The sequence below is a fragment of the Pectinophora gossypiella genome, chromosome 5 (genome assembly GCF_024362695.1).
Source record: "Pectinophora gossypiella chromosome 5, ilPecGoss1.1, whole genome shotgun sequence".
NCBI lineage: Eukaryota > Metazoa > Arthropoda > Insecta > Lepidoptera > Gelechiidae > Pectinophora > Pectinophora gossypiella.
This window is the reverse complement of record NC_065408.1, coordinates 13,813,712-13,833,658: the sequence shown is the minus strand read 5'-3', so window position 1 is coordinate 13,833,658 and position 19,947 is coordinate 13,813,712. Positions and strand designations below refer to the sequence as shown.

The following is a 19,947-nucleotide window of genomic DNA, read 5'->3' as shown; positions in this document are numbered from 1 at the left end:
TTAGTACGATCTACTATAAACCGGCGTGCGTATAATCGTTTATACAAACGATCGATGATATGTTTCGACTGTGGAGGAAGCAAGAGAAGTGTGTCAGGATCGTCTCTCTCAAATCGAATTCCATAGTTTACCCCGACGGGAAAGAGGCGTGAGTTAACGTAGGACACTTACTGATACTTACATGTAAGTCTAAAGAAGTAAGTAAGTATTATTGGGTAGCCTATCTACTGAACTGCCATTTTAGAAAACAGTCTTCAGCAAAATAAAGCAATGATTGCGGGCTAAACACCGTGAAACCTACAAGACACAATCCTTTTAACGGTGCTAAGGAAGCCGGGTAATCGTTCGATGACTTGACCAATGTTTCTAACGCCTTTGTACTCTTGCTTTCTAGAAACCTCGATTGTCTGCCATTTGTTTATTGTTATCATACTCATCCATCTGCAATAATTGTTTTCACAAGCACAACGTGATAGTATTCTCTTCGATTTGCTACGGTTTATAGTTAAATTATATAAGTAGGTAGACTCATTGAATATCATTGTGTGGTACTGCAGATGACATCAGCTGTATGAGAGATGTTATCGGTGATCTTGGAACTGTACGTAGAAATAATCTTGAACTTGATGCGATCTTTTTTATCGAATAACGACGAAAGTCGTCGGTGTTTCCTGCATCTTGTAACCGGGGTTCTTTAAGTCACGGGTGAATAGGCATCTTCTGGGTAAGCTCGCTCCACCGTCGACCCCTTCTTTACCTCGTGGAAGAATGGGGTCAAGAGCAAAACCATCTTTTAAAAAAATAAAAGGTGAGGTGTGTAGTATACCTACACTCCTGTATGTATAGTATGTACCTACACTCCTCCTAAGCTATGTTAAGTTCCATGCACCTTCTTCTGTCGTGTGGGTTGTGAGGTGGATTACCAACCACAACAACCCATAGTTCCATGTACCTAATAGAGGGCGAGCCTATCGCCATTAAACGAGTCCTATTACCTACCTACCTACCTTACCTTACCTTAGTACCTATTTGTCTGCAAGCCTGCACATAGAATAAGGTTCAATGTTGCTGTTTTATTCCGGGGTAAGGCCTGATGACCTATATTACAAGTTTTTAACTTAGTTTAGGCATCAGCCCTTTCACAAAATCTGTCAGTTTAAACTAGTAAATTGTCATGTACTTACAATGTTTTTGTGTGGGGAAATAAATATTTTTCTTTCTTTCTTTCCTGGAAACCACGTGATATCAATTATCAATCCAAACATGATTTCAAAATCATAAAGTGGACTTCCGTGCTTTAGAATGCCGAACCGAGAATCAAACCAGTGACACCATCATGTAAGCCATGCGTTCTCCGAACAGGGTTATCACGGATTGCAAAGTGGTAATAAACAGGTAATAAAACCGCTGCGACGTAATATACGATCCCGACGACCCGATTACTCTAGCCATAGAGGCAGCCAATCAGCTCGCGACACCAAACACTTCAGGGCCCCGATACCGACCCCGCCGGCGTGGTCGACGATTTCCCTCATTCAGCTCTTATCGCTATCGACCCACTAGGGTCGATTAATTCTTTCAAATATTTTTCCTCTCAGACGACGCCCTGAGCCGAGGTTCGCGCCTAACTGGGCACCCTCAGGCCTGTTGTCTTAAACGTTGTACCGGGTGAGAGCCTTCAGCGCTCCCCATTTGTCCGGACAAGTAGTTAATGCCATCTGCGGCAAATCTACAATAAGTCACGTCAAAAAAAAAAACAGCTGCAACATATTAAATTAACGTCCTATAGAGACCTTCCACGCTCGCTCATAAATTGTGTATTTTCTTCCGGCCTCTAAACAATAGACACATAAAGCCATACATCTTTGTGAGACTGCAGCAACCTAGGCAATAACTTCATGATTTCCTAGAAACATCTGTGATGTGAAAGCATAAGTCAGCCGTACTTTCCCTCGTTGGGCATTCGTATGCAAATAATTTAGTACAAACAAAGAACTTGGGTAATTTAAAAGTTTCGAACATAATTTTATTACCTGTGGTAGAAAGTGTTAACTTCCTATGGGTCATAAACAGTGATGCTTTGCTCCCGGGTTTATTAATTTGGTCCATTTCTCTTTCTCTTCATTATGTGGCCTGTCCATCTCCATTTCAGTTTTCTACAAACTGTTACATGACCATAAACAGCCTATACACGTCTCACTGCTGGGCACAGGCCCTCAATCAACCGGAGGGGGTAAGGAGCATACTCCACCACGCTGCTCCACTGCAGGCTGCTAAACTGTTAATGAACTTTACATTTTGTTTTGTTTTTTATTTCGTCTATTTTAAATCTATCTCTTCTCTTAACCCCAATTACTACGATAGTAATAATAAACCATCGCTTATCAAAACACAAAAAATATATTTTAAAATCACGCCCTTATCCCTCCGCCCCTCTTCATAATTTTCGCCTCAAGATGCAATAGACAAATAATGATAAACTAGAATCAATAATATCTACCCATATGCAGATAAAAAACCTGCTAATGCAGTCGTGCCACAAGCAGCACGCTAGGAACAAGGCAAACTGCGCAAGAGCACAACTGGAGCACTTTAAAATATCGATGACTAGCGACCCTCCCCGGCTTCGCTCGGGTGCAATGCTGAGGAAAAAATGAAATTATTTACGACATCACATTAAAAGCCTCAAAAATAACAGTACAGTTCTCCATTATTTAATCGATGTTATTATACATATAAACCTTCCTCTTGAATCACTCTATCTATTAAAAAAAACCGCATCAAAATCCTTTGCGTAGTTTTGAAGATTTAAACGTACATAGAGATATAGCAGAAAAAGCGACTTTGTTTTATAATATGTAGTGATAACGCAAACCGAAATACCTCTGCCTTTACTCCTCATTTTACGATATTTTCAGACCTGCTGGGTTGCACAACGCATACAATAAACTCTCGTAGACATAAAATTCGTTAATACATTATTCGCTGTTGCAACGCGTCCTAAATCTCGTGCCACTGTGTAGCAATCGGGTCGCGATTAACACTTGGATCCTATAAGCCCGGACTATTAATCCAGTATCCCAGTTACGTATTTTTAATGTCTTTAAATAGCAGTAGGTATAAGAGGTAGGTAGGTATAAAAAACATAGAACACGTTCAGCTGCTTGTCTTCCCGGGCATGTCGTAAAAACCGACAGAGGGATTGTGTCCTCTAACATGATGGACTAATGTTATGGGCGATAGGCTGATCCCTTATCACCATAAGGTTCATCATATCCAGCTTAGGACTTCGTATCAACAGTGGCTGCAAGTTGTCTTTGATTACTTGTGGCTCTGCCCACCCCATTAGGGATTACGGGCGTGAGTTTATGTATGTATGTATGTAGGTATAAGAGCTTATGAAGACAAAATCCACTTAAATATTTAAAAAACATATCTACATACATATATATATAACACAGAACACAACGGTGTCCGTGCTCTAGTGGTTAGAGCGTTGGGCTTACGATCTGGAGATCCTGGTTCTATTTCCGATGGAGACATTGTCAAAATCACTTTGTGAGACTCTCCTTTGTTTGGTAAGGACATTGCAGGCTTGAATCGCCTGATTGTCCGAAAAATAAAGATGATTCCGTGCTTCGGAAGGCACTTTATCTCGCGTAGTGTAGTAGCTAGGAGCATAGAATAAGTAGTAATACTACGTATAGAACGGCAACTCTCCGCACGCCACCAGCGGCTGAGCTAGGTTTACTTCACCCCCTCGGTCTTACTTTAGTCTTTAATCGTATGGGCGTCACACGTCACACACACAGATGCGCGTGTACGATAACGTCAACGTGTAGTGTCTGAAAACGAGGTGTTTTGTATGAAGTGTCCGGGGTGTGCTTGGTTGGAGTATGCCCCATACATATTACTGCTGCCTGCCGGTTCATAGCATTTATGCCCAATAGAGCTACTTTGTAATGAGTGTAGAGACTTATAATTATGTCTGAAATTGTGATAATCATTTACTAGTTATTAAAATATCTAGTCGCCTAGATCAATTCTATTTACTTATTCAAATTCTTACCAACCCGCAGTGGAGCAGCGTGGTGGAGTATGCTCCATACCCCCTCCGCTTGATTAAAAGGGGAGGCCTGTGCCCAGCAGTGGGACGTATATAGGCTGTGTATGTATTCAAATTCTTACAGTTTTCTACGTAATTAGATGTTTTGCTTAAAGTGTTTATCTACACTGTCGCAATAACAAGTGTTATATTACAAAATCTAGGAATGTAGAATTGTATAAGTAATTAAACAATTAGGTACTTTTACAATTCTACAGAAATGTTTATTTCTGTGAAGGTTATAATAGGAAAATAGTCGTATCTTTACAACTTTGCCGTCTTATATGAATTCCAGCACTGATAATAATTGATTACTCATTGGTTTAGAAATAAGTATTATATTTGACTCATGCCTACTTCTAAGTACGTAGATTGACTTATTTGTTTATTTAGGTATAACTAACACTCGTTAATTTATATTTTGGATTCTAATTCAAACTTAAGTAGATTAATTTACCCCAATTTAAATCTTAATTCGATAACAAAATAAGTTGGTAATATTCTTTTAAAATACCATTGATACTTTTTAACTTAATTCTCTTGATCTTGATCTTGACTTGATCGTTTGTTATTGCTATATTTTTCACCATATGCGATGATATTAATCGAGTATCCCGGTAAACCTGCTGGAATAATAATTAAATTATTCACCGGCCGGCCTGATCCAGGTGACATTAAAAAACTTATTTACGCTTCGTTATATCGAACGCATAAACAGCTGTATAGGCAGCTGGCTCAACTCTTTGTGCCTGTTCCTCGAAAATTAAAAAAAGTAAAACCAAGATGGAGGCTCCGAGCGATTACGTTTTAGAAAAAGGCGCCGGGTGCCTTCGGGATCGGGATCTACCTTCGATTTTTTATGAGGCCCAGTCAGCGTCCATTATGTCGGTGCATTTGATTCTACGAAAAGGTAAGAGTCCAAAGTACTGTATTAGATTTGGAATGTTAATTGCCGACGCTTACACGAGGATTTGTCTTCACAGTACTTATAATATTGTGTACTCAGAAAGCTTCTTAGAGATATTACGTTGGGTTTTAAAAGCCTCTACTTATTATTTTGACACAATGGAAGTGCTGACGGAGTTCTTATAGTATTTGATCTGTAGAAGTGCTGGGGGTTAAAGGCACATTAAAACAATTCACCTAAAAAGCAATATTGCAATTTACATTTGCGCATATAAAAGTAAGTGCGCAATGTCAAGAAATGTCAAATAACAATATAGCTTTTTAGATGAATCGCTTTGATGTGGTCTTTTTAACCCCCCTGGTAGTATATGTCTTCGCGCATAAATCCGCCAGCTTATGATATTATTGAAATAGAGATAACTACGATTACTCTTCCTAATCCTGATTACTATCTACGAATAGATAGCAAACTGATTTATGAGCAACAGATTCAGTGTTGATTCGGTAAATATTGACTGTAGGTCGCATGTGGCCGTTCTGTTTTCTGTTGTTTGAATCGTTTTACTTTTTTTCTGTAGCCTAATTTTACTACTATTTTTTCTTTTTTTCTTTGTAGCCTAATTTTTTTCACACTTCTGGGCAAAAGGCCTTCTCTTTCCAACCATCTCTGTCTTGGGAATGATTCTGCCATGCTTTCTGGAAAGCGTCTAGCTCGTCTCTGTTGTCCCGTCGTCGTGGCCTGCCTCGACTTCGACGACCTTGTAGGGTCCAATCAGGAATAATTTTGGCACACTCTTCCCGATGCATACGGCAGACATGTCCCATACTTTTAGAGATAAATTTACCTAACAATAGTAGTTATCAAATCTATTCTGTTCTACATAGACATTGAGAATGGTCCGGCTATTACATATTTACTTTAGTAACTATGTAGTCGATAGATGAGCAGTGTCAGGGGTCTTTGGCGGCAGAACAGTAACCCTGATACCAGGGTTGATGAGTTCGGTCATTGATATCACAGTCGGAATCCACACGAGAGAAGAGAGAAATGCTTAAAAAATCTGAAGTCCAAAGTTTTCTGTTCGTAGGGCATATACTTAAAACAGATCGGATATTTTAATTAGTCAAGGAGGCAACCCGACCTGGGTGTTTATATTAAGAATAAACATTTGACTGTGCTAGCTCAGAAGTCTTGAAGTAACCCGCGGAAGAGCAGCGTGGTGGTTGGCCACTGGTCAATAAAATAAAATAACTTAATATTTGTTTTTTTTATGCCGCAGATGGCAGTAACTATTGTAATTTATTGTAATGTAATGAGATGTTATAAGAATACAAGAATAAAACATTGTACTTACCACGTTACATAAACTATCTTCTGATACGACGAGAAAGAGTCGTGCGTGCGCTTACGGTGCTCAGCCCGCAGAATACGTTAAAATTTAATGTTTGTACAGAATAATAATTACCATCTACCGCAATGACGTTTACAAATGCCTTCGCAATGGTAAGTTAAACTGCCAGAACAAACTGTTGTTACAAAATAATCCTCGAGTTATTGTAATTAGCTATTAATTTTACGAGAATCTTTCTCAACTTATGTCGGAGGATTCCCTCATAGTTACATTTGTTACATGTTTGCATTTTACTGTTCACATTAAATGTGCTTCCAAAGCTCTGCACAGGTAAACAAAAAACCCACTCTAAAAATAATTTCGATGTTATTTGAAAGAATCGAAGATTGTGCTAATGTAAAGATTGTAGACGAAAGTTGTGTCACTATGTCGAATAAAAACTTACATTTTTTTCGCGGCTAATCTATCTATGATGAATTTATCCATGATGTTGTCGACACTGTTACTAAAGTAATTTAATTAAGTAGGTTTAATATGCAATCGCAAGAATATTTTGCGTTTAGAAACTGTGAATAATGGAATAATGCTGTTTGGAATGCGGCTGTGATGTAACTATAGCAAGCAAAGCAAACCGCCAACTTGCAACGCCGTTTAAAAAAAAACGCGTTGCCAAGGCAACTATAGGCGCCAAACTTGATTCAAATCTATACACAAGTTCGACAAGATTAGATGCCGAAATAGGCACGAGAAACATTTGAAAACCACGATCATGAAACTAATCGATTAGGGTACCTATTTGACTGGTATGCTAATCCAGAAATAGAAGCCAGTATAAGATGATGAAAATTCAATTTCATGTTACTATTCAACTTATTTTCTATTTTTTTTATGAATTAAGTAACCAGTGAGTGCGACGTTTGACCGTTTTTATACAAACAAACGTACAAACTCCAAAGAAAATTTTCGTAAAAAGTACTTATCTCATTTGGCTAGGTTGTTAAGTAGTCTATTCATTCATTCGCAAAAAAATACCGGCTAATCTTAAACGTAGTCATTACATTCTATTTGAACTTGACGATTTGATCAGACACATACATTTTAACAACATGATCAATCAAATTCGTTCATAGGTACAAATTAATTCCATTTACTCAGATCAGATAATGATTTGCACAACGCGCCGACGTGCGAATAAATCGGAAGAGTTCTACTTTCACATATCTTCAGGTAGGTAAGTAGTTACTGAATATTTCTTTCCAATAGGAGAAAGTTTTGCCGCGCTGTTGAACAATTTAATTTTGACTAAATAGGTACTGTCTAGACAGAAGTGTATGTGTAGGTATACAATCGTGTCCGTGTTTCCCATTCTTTAATGAGAGCTGGTAATTTGGTAAAAAAAGAAAACGACAAATGAGTTTGAGCGCCATTACCCATTTTGTACAGAACAATCAGTTGAAATCTGACGAAACACGGTGGAATTGTTTAAATTACGCGAAACATTCAAAAATAGAATTCAAGATCTTTAACGATAATAGGGTATACCTACTTTTGTAGCACAACGGATGATGACTTTATTTTTACGGTACCAAAGTTAGATTCCATAGTCTCTGGCTCTCTGCTTACTTGGGAAATAGATGTAAGTTTATGTGTGTATGTGTATCAAAGTAAGATACTGCAATAACTACCCATAACAGATACTGATGTTACTCATTATTACATACAATAACAATAAATGTATCATTAAAGTGACGTGAGGCGATGTTGGACTTAAATGAGTCACAGCTTCGGGCACTTTATTTTAAGACACACACCTACTCTTGCGCACTTTGTCATCAAAACATTATTCTTATAACGAGTAGTAGGTACAGACAGACAGTGCCGCCTGATTGTTTCTAAATGTTTTATTTAATTAATTAATTTTGTATTAGGTACTTAGCTAATCCAAACAAAATAATCCTTGATCTTTGATAGACAAGAATGGAGAATGCTACACCTGATGACTTACCTAAGACTCTCTATATTCAAATTCAAAAATATCATAACTAAGTACTTATTTTTTTACATAGCAAACATCTCATCCGCCTAAAGCTACTGCAGCTTCTCACAATCTGTATAGCCGAGGAAAAGAAGCTGCAAGAAAATCCTCGGCACAGGGCCCTAGACGTTCTTTAAAAAAAAAAAATTGTTGTAAAATTTATTTATTAGTTTGGCTTCCTAATATCAGTTCCCAGACAGTTGATCCCACGGATTCATAATTTCATATATCTTCTAAATAATTACTAACAGTATAAGTGATGATAACCGTTTTTCCAAAATTTCTGTTTAATTACTGTCTTAAAACTGTTCAAAGGTAAATTCATAATGTACCTACCTAACTAGACATACGTTGCAATTTTGCAAGTTAGTATTATCGAGTATGTTGGCACATAATCAGATGCACGTGTTTAAACTGTTATTTTGATAGTAAATATTAACAGTTTCGTATTCAACTTCTAAAATACAACGAATTAACGAATTTCTAGCGTTATCCCGTTTTTCACAGGGTCCGCTTACCTAACCTGAAGATTTGACAGGTCCGGTTTTTACAGAACTGTCTGTCTAATCTTCTAACCCGCGAAGGAAAAATCAGCCCAATACAGATTAGGTAACATACCTCCGAAAATGCATTTTTCGGGAATGTGGGTTTCCTCACTACCGCTGAGCACGTCATAGTCATGATCCAAACATAAATTCGAAAGCATTCGACAGTCATAGATTTAGGCCTGCGCTGTATTCGATCCTGAGACCTCAAAGTGAGAGGCAAGCGTTCTACCAACTGGGCTACCACGGCTTCCTACCGTATGACACTGATCATTGAATTTATATCCCCTTGACGAGACGTCCCATGATATTCCCACTGTGTTTGTTATTCAAAATATTTCTTATGACGCAATAATAAAGAATCAATATTCTCACGATTGGCTCTACAGCCTGAAATGATCCAGCATTAAAATTTGGTTGCACAACGGCGCATGCGCTATGCGGTGCGATTCACCGTTAATATGATGTAAGTGTTATTACACTATTTAAATCGTAAGCTGCCATCTATTATTCATGAAGCAACTTTGAAGCTTTTGAACTCGTTGATTTCCGTATGATACGTGGCTGCATCAGATAGTAATGTAAGTATGTTTATCGAGATGTCTCGTCATTTGAGTACCTAAGTACATTAAGTAATTATTTTCTTTATTTCTATACCTTGCCTTGAGTTTGCAGCGCAAATTACGATGTTTATTATATACTCAAATCTCTACATAGGTATTCAAAAATAAGTCAAAAAACAAATTAAGTACATCGTTTTTTGATCCACTTCTAGCATTTTATAATTTATCTTTAACCTAGTCCAATGCAAAATATAATATAGTATATAATAAACAAAATATATTATGGTAGTCAAAAGTACATCCACTGCAAGATGAACACTTTTTATTAGACCAACGTGAATTGCAAAAGTGTTAAATGCAATTAATTTTGTTACCTACCTCCTTACATACCAATGTATTTTCGGTAAGCGAACCAATTAGTATTACAACTAAACAGCTTTTTACGACCGAACAATAGTAATTTAAATTATACTATTAGTATACTGACCCCGATACCTGCGGACACCTCCTAATTTTATTTTAAGTTATACCTGTCGTTTTCTTATCCGCCGAAAAGAAAAAGGACAGATGATTCACAACTCGCACATCTAGTTCATAAAAGTCATAAATGTCAAAAAATCTGAAAGTGAGTTAACTTAGTAATTAACGTAGATATGGCAAAACAAAAATCGTTAAAGCGCTCTACTGTATGTGCGAGCTGTTATTTTTAAAATAAATGACCGAATGAATGAATAAGCCGGGCGAATAAAATAAAATAAGCATTCCGCTTATAAAATATAAAATTATAGGAAGGGTTTTTTTCTCCTTAAAATTGACGTGTGATCCATTTTTAAGCCTGTCGATTGCCCGTCCCTTTCCTTCAGTTGATTAGAAAGTGACAGGTATAACTTAAAATAAAATTAGATGGTGTGTACTGGAATCGGCACCATTATCTGTATTTATTTAATCTAGCAAATAAGGTCAATCAAATAGTCACGTAGTGCAAACGAAGGCCTATTCATCATCTGATCATTCAATGACATCAAACATTGTTCTAGCATTCCAAAACGAACATACTACTTGATGGGCAAATATCTAAAATTACTTAATGAGCGTCTTTCCAGGCTACGTTCTCTATAAAAATGTAGATGGCGCTGTTCAATGTTGCCTTCGATTAACCTTCTAATTTGTATACCTATTTAAATGAAATGAAAATTTATTGTCATAAAAATATGGTAAGTATATCGATGGAAGTGAACCTTATAGCGCTCAGCACATTTAGTCATGTTGTGACATAAAATAATAACTACTCACATAAAGTACTGAAAAATATTACAAAAATACTTATCTATATAAAAAAAAAGAAAAGAAAAAACCTATTTAAAATTGAAAAATTTATAATTGTCTACGACTAAAAACCTATTTATAATTTTTATCTTTTTTTTGGTTTAAATGATGACCGTTGTTTTTACACCCAGGCACAACACATCTTCCACCCATTATTATAGTGATCAAAATAAAGAGAAGCAATATAGATAACACATTATGTGATATTTGGTTCTATGCAGCTTAAAACACAATATGGAACCGAAAAAGAAATCTAAAATTTTCATGAATTTTGCCACAGGAAATTCCACTTGATATCAACTCAAAATTAGGGTCTGAATCATCACATTAAAGTTTTCGTTACGATGTCACTTAGGTACACCCGTTATATGCCTCTCCCATTGCAAATATGTAATTAACACGTTAAATCTGAACAGGGAATGACCGAAAGTCCATCATTAGGAAGTGCTACAATGTCATATGGTAATATTTCAACCGGTAGGAAGAAACTGGGCGATAAATTTATAATTATCGGCACATGCAAAATAGCTCATGCAGGTATGTACAATAGAGAGCTAATGGTATGCAATAGGGATGCACATTACGATTCGATTTTTGTGAAGATCGATTCAAGTGAATACGATCTAGCGATTTTTTGAATCGATTCACTTCAATGCGATCTTAATTCGATTCGATTCATAAGTAAGATGAATCGCATCCTTCAAATCGCATTCGCAGACAATCAACTTGTTATCATAAGAAAGATCAATTACATACAAACGAATACCGACACTAAGTATATTTAAAATTAAAACACTCCGTCGCACGCAATGTTTCTGTTACAAAGCAAGGTAAGTTGACTTTGATAAACAATGAAACATGATGAGGGTAGATTAAAATAAGTAATTATGGTTAAGTATTTATTTTTTCAATGTGTTTTATTTTATGAAATCTTTGCAAATTTAGATTACGATTTTTAAAGCAATTTTCACAAGATCGATTCAAAAGGATACGATCCGATCCAAGGATCGGATCAGAGGTTTACGATCCAAAAAATCGATTCAAAGTAAAAAAACGTGCATCCCTAGTATGCAAGCGAACAGGCACCACGGTTGGTGATCATCGCGTTTCCGAATACAAAAAGGAACAGAGGAGAAATAATTACAATGAATAGTAATCAACGGAAGAGGCAGCTTTTATTTAACACGTAAATATAAATAAATCCTCACCATCATTGGTTGTTTTTTTTTTTTACGTGACTTATTGTAGATTTGCCGCAGATGACATTAACTACTTGGCCGGACAAATGGGGAGCGCTGAAGGCTTTCACCCGGTCGTAGGTAGGCCTCATACATCAGTTTCAAACGATAATTATAATATATATTATGATATTGTTTTGTTATTATCGCGTATGGCAACAATTTATCCTGCGTGGATCATAATAATATTATACAGGGTGTTAGTGACATCGTAACGAAAACTTTGAGGGGTGGTTCAGGCCATGATTCTGAGTTGATATCAAGTAGAAATTTCCGTCGCAAAAGTATGGATTGGAAAATAATTAAAAAGAAAAGAAAAATTTTCATGAATTTTTTGACACGAAATTCTACTTGATATCAACTCAGAATCATGGTCTGAACCATCCCCCTCAGTATTCGTTACGGTGTCACTAACACCCATACCTACTTATATGGCTACCGTATGTACTTGTACGGGGTGTAAGTGTCATCGTAACGAATACTGAGAGGTATGATTCATCTGATTATTCTGAGTTAATATCAAGTGGAATTTTCCATCGCAAAAGTATAGAATTGAAAATAATTTAAAAAAACTAAAAAAAAAAAATGAATTTTGCGACGGAAAATTCCACTTGATTTTAACTCAGAATCATGGTCTGAATCAACCCCCTCAGTATTTGTTACGATGTCACTAACACCCAGTATATGTATAGCTAGGTGTTATATTACTTATATTATCAAACTCTTGTTTCGACCTAATTTAATTAACACATTTTAATCGTCTTAACTGGTTTGTAAGGTTCAAGTTACTTCCTACAAACATTTTGCAGTTTTCTTACTTTACCACAATGTACGATCTACCGCCAATAAAAAGTAATTACCATTTTTTCTTCATGTTGCGAAGAAAAACCACTGTGTGTTCATGCATAAATAAAAGCCACGCAATATTTCTTCCCTGATCTGAGTTGATAAAGTGTCTAGTAGGCACTTGTCACTTCGCTTCTACGTTTTTACGACTACAGCGTACATGTGCTGCATTTTAAGTGAAGGATATATTCTTTGGTGTCTGCTGACTTGGCAATCTTGCTAAAATAGTAGAGAAAGAATATCTTAAGCATAACAACATAACAAAAGTTCAGGACTTTAGGACTCTGTCTCACTAACATATTTGACATTTAGTGAAACTTACAGTTCAATTTGTCAAAAAGTTAATGTATATATTAATGCTCGTGACCGTACGTACATCCCTCACAAGATGAACTAAGTACTCACATCTCACCGAGTTGTTAGACAAACGTAATAGGTGGTTCGCCGTTCATAATGGTCGAGCCAACTGTGTTAGTGAAAACTGCACTTAAGATAAATTAATAACTCATTGGTGCAAGTTCGGTAGGGGGGGATCGAATCGGCGCTCCCCGATTGAGAAGTAAGAAGTACCACAGGACTATAGTGACTATAGACTATAATCTTAAGCTGCGTTGTCTCCACAAATAGACCAGACAGCTACTGGTAAGAGGAAAACCATCTTTAAGGACCTTATCTCACTAGGAAGTTATGGTGTAAAGGATATGCCACCTGGTTGCGCAACTTATTTGTTGCCGGCAACCAAATTCCGAATAATTTCCCGCTGGTGGAGCAATCGTGGTGTCCTAGTAAGACAAAGCCCTATTAGGCTCACTCAGGGAACAGGGGACTCAGGGAAGGACCTTTCTGACACATCAACCTGATAAAATAAGCAGTTTATTCCTCACAATAAAGAACGCTGCGTTTCTTTTTAATTATTATAAGTGTGTTGTGTAGGTTTCTCTTTTAGTTAGTGGGCTCTGTTTTCCGCATTTAGACTCTAAGATGGCCCATTATGCGTGTAATTGTTGACTACGTAAGCCAACCTAACTCCTTCCAGAAGCTCAGAAGCCTCCTGGGGTTTTCACAGGCTTCGCGGAGCGACCCCATTCCTTTGAGGATTTTTGCCCGTTGTGCTGACACTCCCGTGCATTCCAGGATTACATGGGGGGCAGTTTCTTCTGCGTCCAGACAGCCTCTGCAAAGTGGGCTGTCCGTTATCCCTAAGTTAAATAGGTGCTTGTTGAGTGGGCAGTGACCCGTAATACTGCCCACTACTATTCGTAGGTTTCTCTTTCGTCTAGTCTAATCTCACGTATATTCATTCATACATTCATACTAGCAATAGCCAACACGTTATGACGTCTGCAAGACATTTATGTCAGTGCCCTCGGTAATAGTATTAAGTAAATAGATCTCTATCTACAACTTTACCTTTATGTAATCAAAGGTCGTTTTCCTCGAAAAGTCGTACTTGACGCCAAATAAGACATATCCGGTTGTGTGCCTATACCTGTTTTAATAATAGGTAGGTATATCATTGTTTGTTAGGATGGGTAGTTCTGAACATGGCGGAAATAGGAACTGATTCAACGTACAGAATTTGCTCACACCTAACAAATGTTATTGAATTCTATTCTTAATAGGTAGAACAGCTAATCGTTGAATATGTAATTGAATATTTTTATTTTACCAATTTGTTCTGGTTTTTAGTTTTTACTCATTATAGATGGAAGAGAAGGCTGTACAGTTTTACCTTAATAGGCAATTTACAAAAAAATATGGAAGTGGAAGTCGTTAAGATTAATATCAATACGAGATACGGAGAAACGTCTTTAAATGGAAACAAGAAAAACGAAGTTGAGAAAAGGCATTCATTGAAATAAACTACAAGTTTAATATTTGGCAAGAATCTTACTACTAAAGTGACACAGCGACCTTTAAGTGCGGATACTAATTTTAGTGTATGTTTTAAAAAACACCGGCGCAATCGATTCCGAATTTCGAAGTCACCAGACCAGAAATAGGTACATTCGATACAACTAAAGTCGATACACTACCGCTTTCAAATGTTTTACAAAGTGTTTGGTACAGAGGTAAATACGTTCGTCGGTTGCACTCGCTCCCCAAACCAGTTTCGTATTAACACGTGCTGTGATCGACTCGTGACTTCCACGTTATTGGTGCGTCTGCGCAACAAGACAACTTTCCTATACCCGGGGCGAGTGCCTCTGACTCTTGGTATAATGCTATCAATGTCTCGGATGAAATAATTTGATAATATCTCGGTGCTTTACTGTTGTTTTCCTCCGATTAGAGAATATAATTAAGAGATTAAATGAACTTGCCTGTAAGTGGAGTTCTACCTTAATCATGCGAAGATCCTTGTTCGAGACGGTTAACAGTGTAGTCGTGTGACGATGCTGGAGCATAAGACATAGACTACACTGTTAACCGTCTCGAACAAGGATCTTCGCACAATTAAGGTAGAACTCCACTTACAGGCAAGTTAATTGATAAATTTTTCAGTATTTTCTTTAATTTTTAGTCACTTTAGTTCATCGGCTTGCTTCTCAAAACGGAGAGCGCCGGTTTGACTCCCGATACCGGAATTACACCAATGAGATACTAATTTCAGTGCAGTTTTCACTAACACATTTGGATTGATCGTTGTAGATGACGATACGGTTCACCACCTATCACGTTGCGTTGGTATCTCGGTGAGGTGTAGGTAGGTAGTTCATCTTGCGATGGATGTACCTACCTTTGGCTATCCCAAATGGGATATAATCGTGAGCTTACGTAGTCATGTGAAATCTTTCAGACCCCATCCTTCATATCAAATCAAATACACTTTATTGCACAGAAAGTAATTTTAACAATCAGACAACTTGGGCAGCCATGGGCTTTGGTCAGAGAGGCAGTCGCTTCTGTAAAAAATCGGGCCTGTCAAATCTTCAGGTTAGGTAAGCAGACCTTGTGAAAAATGAGATAATGCTAGGGAGATGAGCTTGGGCGGCTTTATTGCTCTAGAGCAATTTCTTCCAGACAACCACTACCAGGGAACGAACCGGTGCAACACGAAATAAATAAAAGAAAATCCGACCCATTTCTGATAACAAGGCTCGGTCTCCAGAATAAAAAAAAAACAATAAATTATACCAGACACCTCAGAAACCCTCATGGTCAAATGACCAAAGTATCCAGCCTAGTGATCTTCACTGTCTTTATTTAAGAGCTGCGCTCTTGTCGGTGGAGTAATCGCCATTCCTCTATTCTTCCCGCCAAATCCTTCACCTCCTGCACCTTCTCTTTTATTTGTTTTATAAATGTTCTCCTAGGTCTATCCCTTCTCTCTTTCCTTAAATTTTTCCTTCTATTATGTTTTTTATAAACGAATCGTGTCGTATCAGGTGGCATATTTCCTCTCCGATTCTCTATAGTCTTCATTATGGTTATTTTTTCTTCTACTCTTCCCAGCACATTTTCATTTGACACCGTTTCAGTCCAGCTTATACTCTCCATCCACCCATATCATATCTATACTTATATAATATTTGATCTTAGGCATCCCATATTTCACTACCACAGTTCAAATCAGTCAAGAAAGCAGGTCATCTGGCCCGAGACGCATTGACAGATTGGCACGGGAGAATGCCCCCATTAACTAGTGAATTGCTCATCGACCATACAACCTTTAGACTCCTAAAACAGACGAATGGTTTCTGTCAACACAACGGACAAATATATCAGCTACAAGATAATGTCAGAGTCGGTCCGACAACTTACCATGACCTCACTTCCATCACTCCCCTTACTTAGCAAGTTGGCAGAATTAATATCAACATAATAAACTCACGACTATATACCAATTGGGGTAGTCAGAGGTGCATCCATCGCAAGATGAACTAAGAACCTACACCTCATACCTTACTTCAGCAAGTTGATAGAATTAATTAACATAATACATAAGTTGACGACTATATCCCAATTGGGGTAGTCAGAGGTACATCCACCGCAAGATGAACTAAGTACCTACACCTCATATCTTACTTCAGCAAGTTGACAGAATTGATTCTGTCATGTCTATGTGAAAATTAAAATATTAGGCGTCTACTTGGTTGTATCCTCGATGGATTGCTCAACTGAGGTCCGAGTTCAACACATTATCTAATGAGGCCTGTGTGACCAGGCACTCTATTAGTAATTACTCTTATAAAACGAGGAGAAAATTAGATTTTATATTACGCATTCTTGAATCGTTTTCACGGTAGATTAGTGGGATTACGCTGCTTTTCGAATTGATCATAATCCCCCTAGCATTATCCCGTTTTTCACAGGGTCCGCTTTATGATTATCAGCCGTACGACGTCGTAAAGATCCGTGGGGGAGGCCTATGCCCAGCAGTAGGCGTCGTATGGCTGATGATGATGACGCTGCTTTTAATGGACTATGTTGATCGAAAATGTACTGGCCAAAGTAAAAATATAGACATAAATAGCCTATACTCTATCTGCTTTTATTATGATCAATTCAAATTAAGTACAGACTTAGTCCTGGCACTGAGTATAAGTATCTAATAATGATATAGATTTTGTTAGGTACCTTATCTACTAAAGTTTTGGCGTAACTTGTTAAGGAATTTGCCGTTGGAAGGTCTAGGTAATAGTTGCTTTTTGTCATTTAGGTATTACCGTCGTGCTAATCGAAGACGAAATATCTCCTATTCTAAATCTACCTAAACTAGCACTAGTTGGTAGTGAATGCCAAAATTACCATTATTGCAATACGACCCACCTGTACTGGGCTGCACCAGGTAGTGATGTCGAATAATCGATTATGGACCCCTATCGATTATTGCGTATGGCAGACAAAAATAAAATATCCTGCGTGGACCTGTGTGGTGCGTGGTAGCCGGGCTGCATTGTGTGACGGACTTGACTTGGTTAAGCTGGATATATATGACCCCTATCGATATGCCGATATATTAAAAATACTACTATTAATAATATAATCGATTTAATCGATAGTATAACAAATGGGGGAGGCCTATGCCCAGCAGTGGGCGTCATACGGCTGATGATGATGATGATGATGATGATGATGATGATAACAAATATTACACAATCTTTAGTATCAATATAATCGATTATATCTAACAATGGTTAGATTACAATCGATATAATTGTAGAATTTTCAATATCAATACTATCGATAGGCATATCGATATTGAGATTATTAAGGCTTAGAAAATAATCGATTTTTAATCGATATACAGTCGATTATCAGGCAACACTAGTAACGGGCTGCGTGCTAAATCAGGAACGGAACAGCCGGCCAGTGCCTAGCACAACTTCAATTAGTAACCAAACCACTGGACAGTCCTGAGTAGAGCTGCCCGATGTCTCGGATAGTCCCGGTTCCGTAGACGGTACTAAAAAGTTCTATCTGCCCCCACTGGTGGTAGAATTGGTGGTGGCGGACGGGAATAAAGGCGAGGCACGGGACTCCCCAGTTTTCAAAGGAATTGCAGGCTGTTCACCCGATTGTCCGAAAGTAAGATCCGTGCTTCTAAGGGCACATTAAGATGTAGTTGTTATGGCTCAATAGTGGGATGACACCAGGGTTGATGAGGTCGATAATTGGTGTCACAACCCACACGAGAGCAGAAAGGTTCTAAAATCTGTCTTGTGCAACACTGGCAAGGATACCGGATATGATTTAACCCACATTATTTTTATTTTTTGCGCTTCTACTTACTTACCACTTGCACTTGGCCCTACGCTGAAGTACGGTTGTGAATGTTGGGAGTTGGCAGAAGAAGCATCAAAGTAGGATTAATGCCGTAGAAATGCGTTCGTTGCATAGTATCTGCGGTGTTAAATTGAGTGGTTGAGAGAAACAGAGTGATAAGAGAAAGATGTGGTGTAAAAGACGATATAGTGACTAAGATTGAGAAGGAAAAGTTAAGTTGGTTTGGACACGTAGAGCGGATGAAGGATAATATACGAAAGCAGTATATAAAGCGAAAGTTGGTGGTAGAGCTGGCAGAGAAAGTCCTAGAAGGAAGTACATTGGCCAAATTAGAGATGTCCTTAAAAAAAAATTCAGTACGATCTACTCTAAACCGGCGTGCGTGTATGAAAGTATTGATGAATCTGGAGGAAGCAAGAGAAGTATGTCAGGATCGAAGCAAATGGATTTCCATAGTCTCTGTTTACCCCAGTAGGAAATAGGCGTGAGTTTATGTATGTTTTGCATGTCAATTATCAGACGAACAAATGATTCAGCATGTAAAAATGTTAATTCGTGGCTGATATTGCAAACTGACGTATCTGCAATATTTTGCTAAAATATTTTTTTGTTTTATTGACAAAAGCAAAAGGTGCAAATCAGATTCGCCTTCATTGTTTACCAACGTAAACCTATGCAGTCTTTGTCTCGAAGCCCATGTCCCGCTTATGGGGCAACTTCGTCCCGCTTTTCGACGTCAAACTCGTACCTGGCAAGTAGGTAACCCTAGTACCAACCGAGTGAACTTCCAAGAACCATTCAACATTCTGCGATTGTCGCTCGGGTATTAAGTTGGTATGAGCGAGGAAATAGAGGTGTTTATAACCACATATGTCGAGGTTTATTTATTATCTTGTATCATCCGGTATGGTCTCCGGTAAAGTACAATAACGTGCAAAAGTCCATTCAGTTTCTTGCAAAGTGATAAATTAACTGGTTGCACTTAAGACCTTAGACTTTTACACCTACAAAAACATTAGTTATGACAACTAATACATAATTTCACCACTGCTTACAAATAGTTCGCTGGGCTCACTGACTTCACTATTGCTCTTTGATTGTACCTACTTAGGTATACATGTCAACTTTAGAGAGGTGTTGTTGACTTAGAAAGATGCTTTACATAAGATTACTTAGGTAAGTTGAAATACTTTGTTAATAAGGTATTATTGGTTAGGTTAGGTGAGTTTATTAAATAATCTACATTTGTAGTTTTAAGGCCCGACTTTTTAATATTATAGGGCATTTGATTGGGTCAAAGA

At 37.7% G+C, this 19,947-nt stretch overlaps 2 protein-coding genes across 3 annotated transcripts in view; one reads left to right on the top strand and one right to left on the bottom strand.

Annotated features, from left to right (window-relative positions):
- LOC126367056 (uncharacterized) overlaps positions 1-19,947 on the top strand; it is a 65,430-nt gene that overhangs the window by 2,727 nt on the left and 42,756 nt on the right. The gene's annotated exons all lie outside the window — the stretch shown is intronic.
- Positions 1-19,947, bottom strand: part of LOC126367129 (probable H/ACA ribonucleoprotein complex subunit 4) — a 65,770-nt gene that overhangs the window by 41,872 nt on the left and 3,951 nt on the right. The window contains exon 1 of one of the 2 annotated variants that reach the window (XM_050010544.1): positions 9,827-9,836. The exons of the other annotated variant lie outside the window; for it this stretch is intronic. The gene's annotated coding sequence lies outside the window, so the exon portion shown is untranslated. Of the gene's footprint in view, positions 1-9,826; positions 9,837-19,947 lie in introns of those variants that run through there. 2 annotated transcript variants of the gene reach the window in all.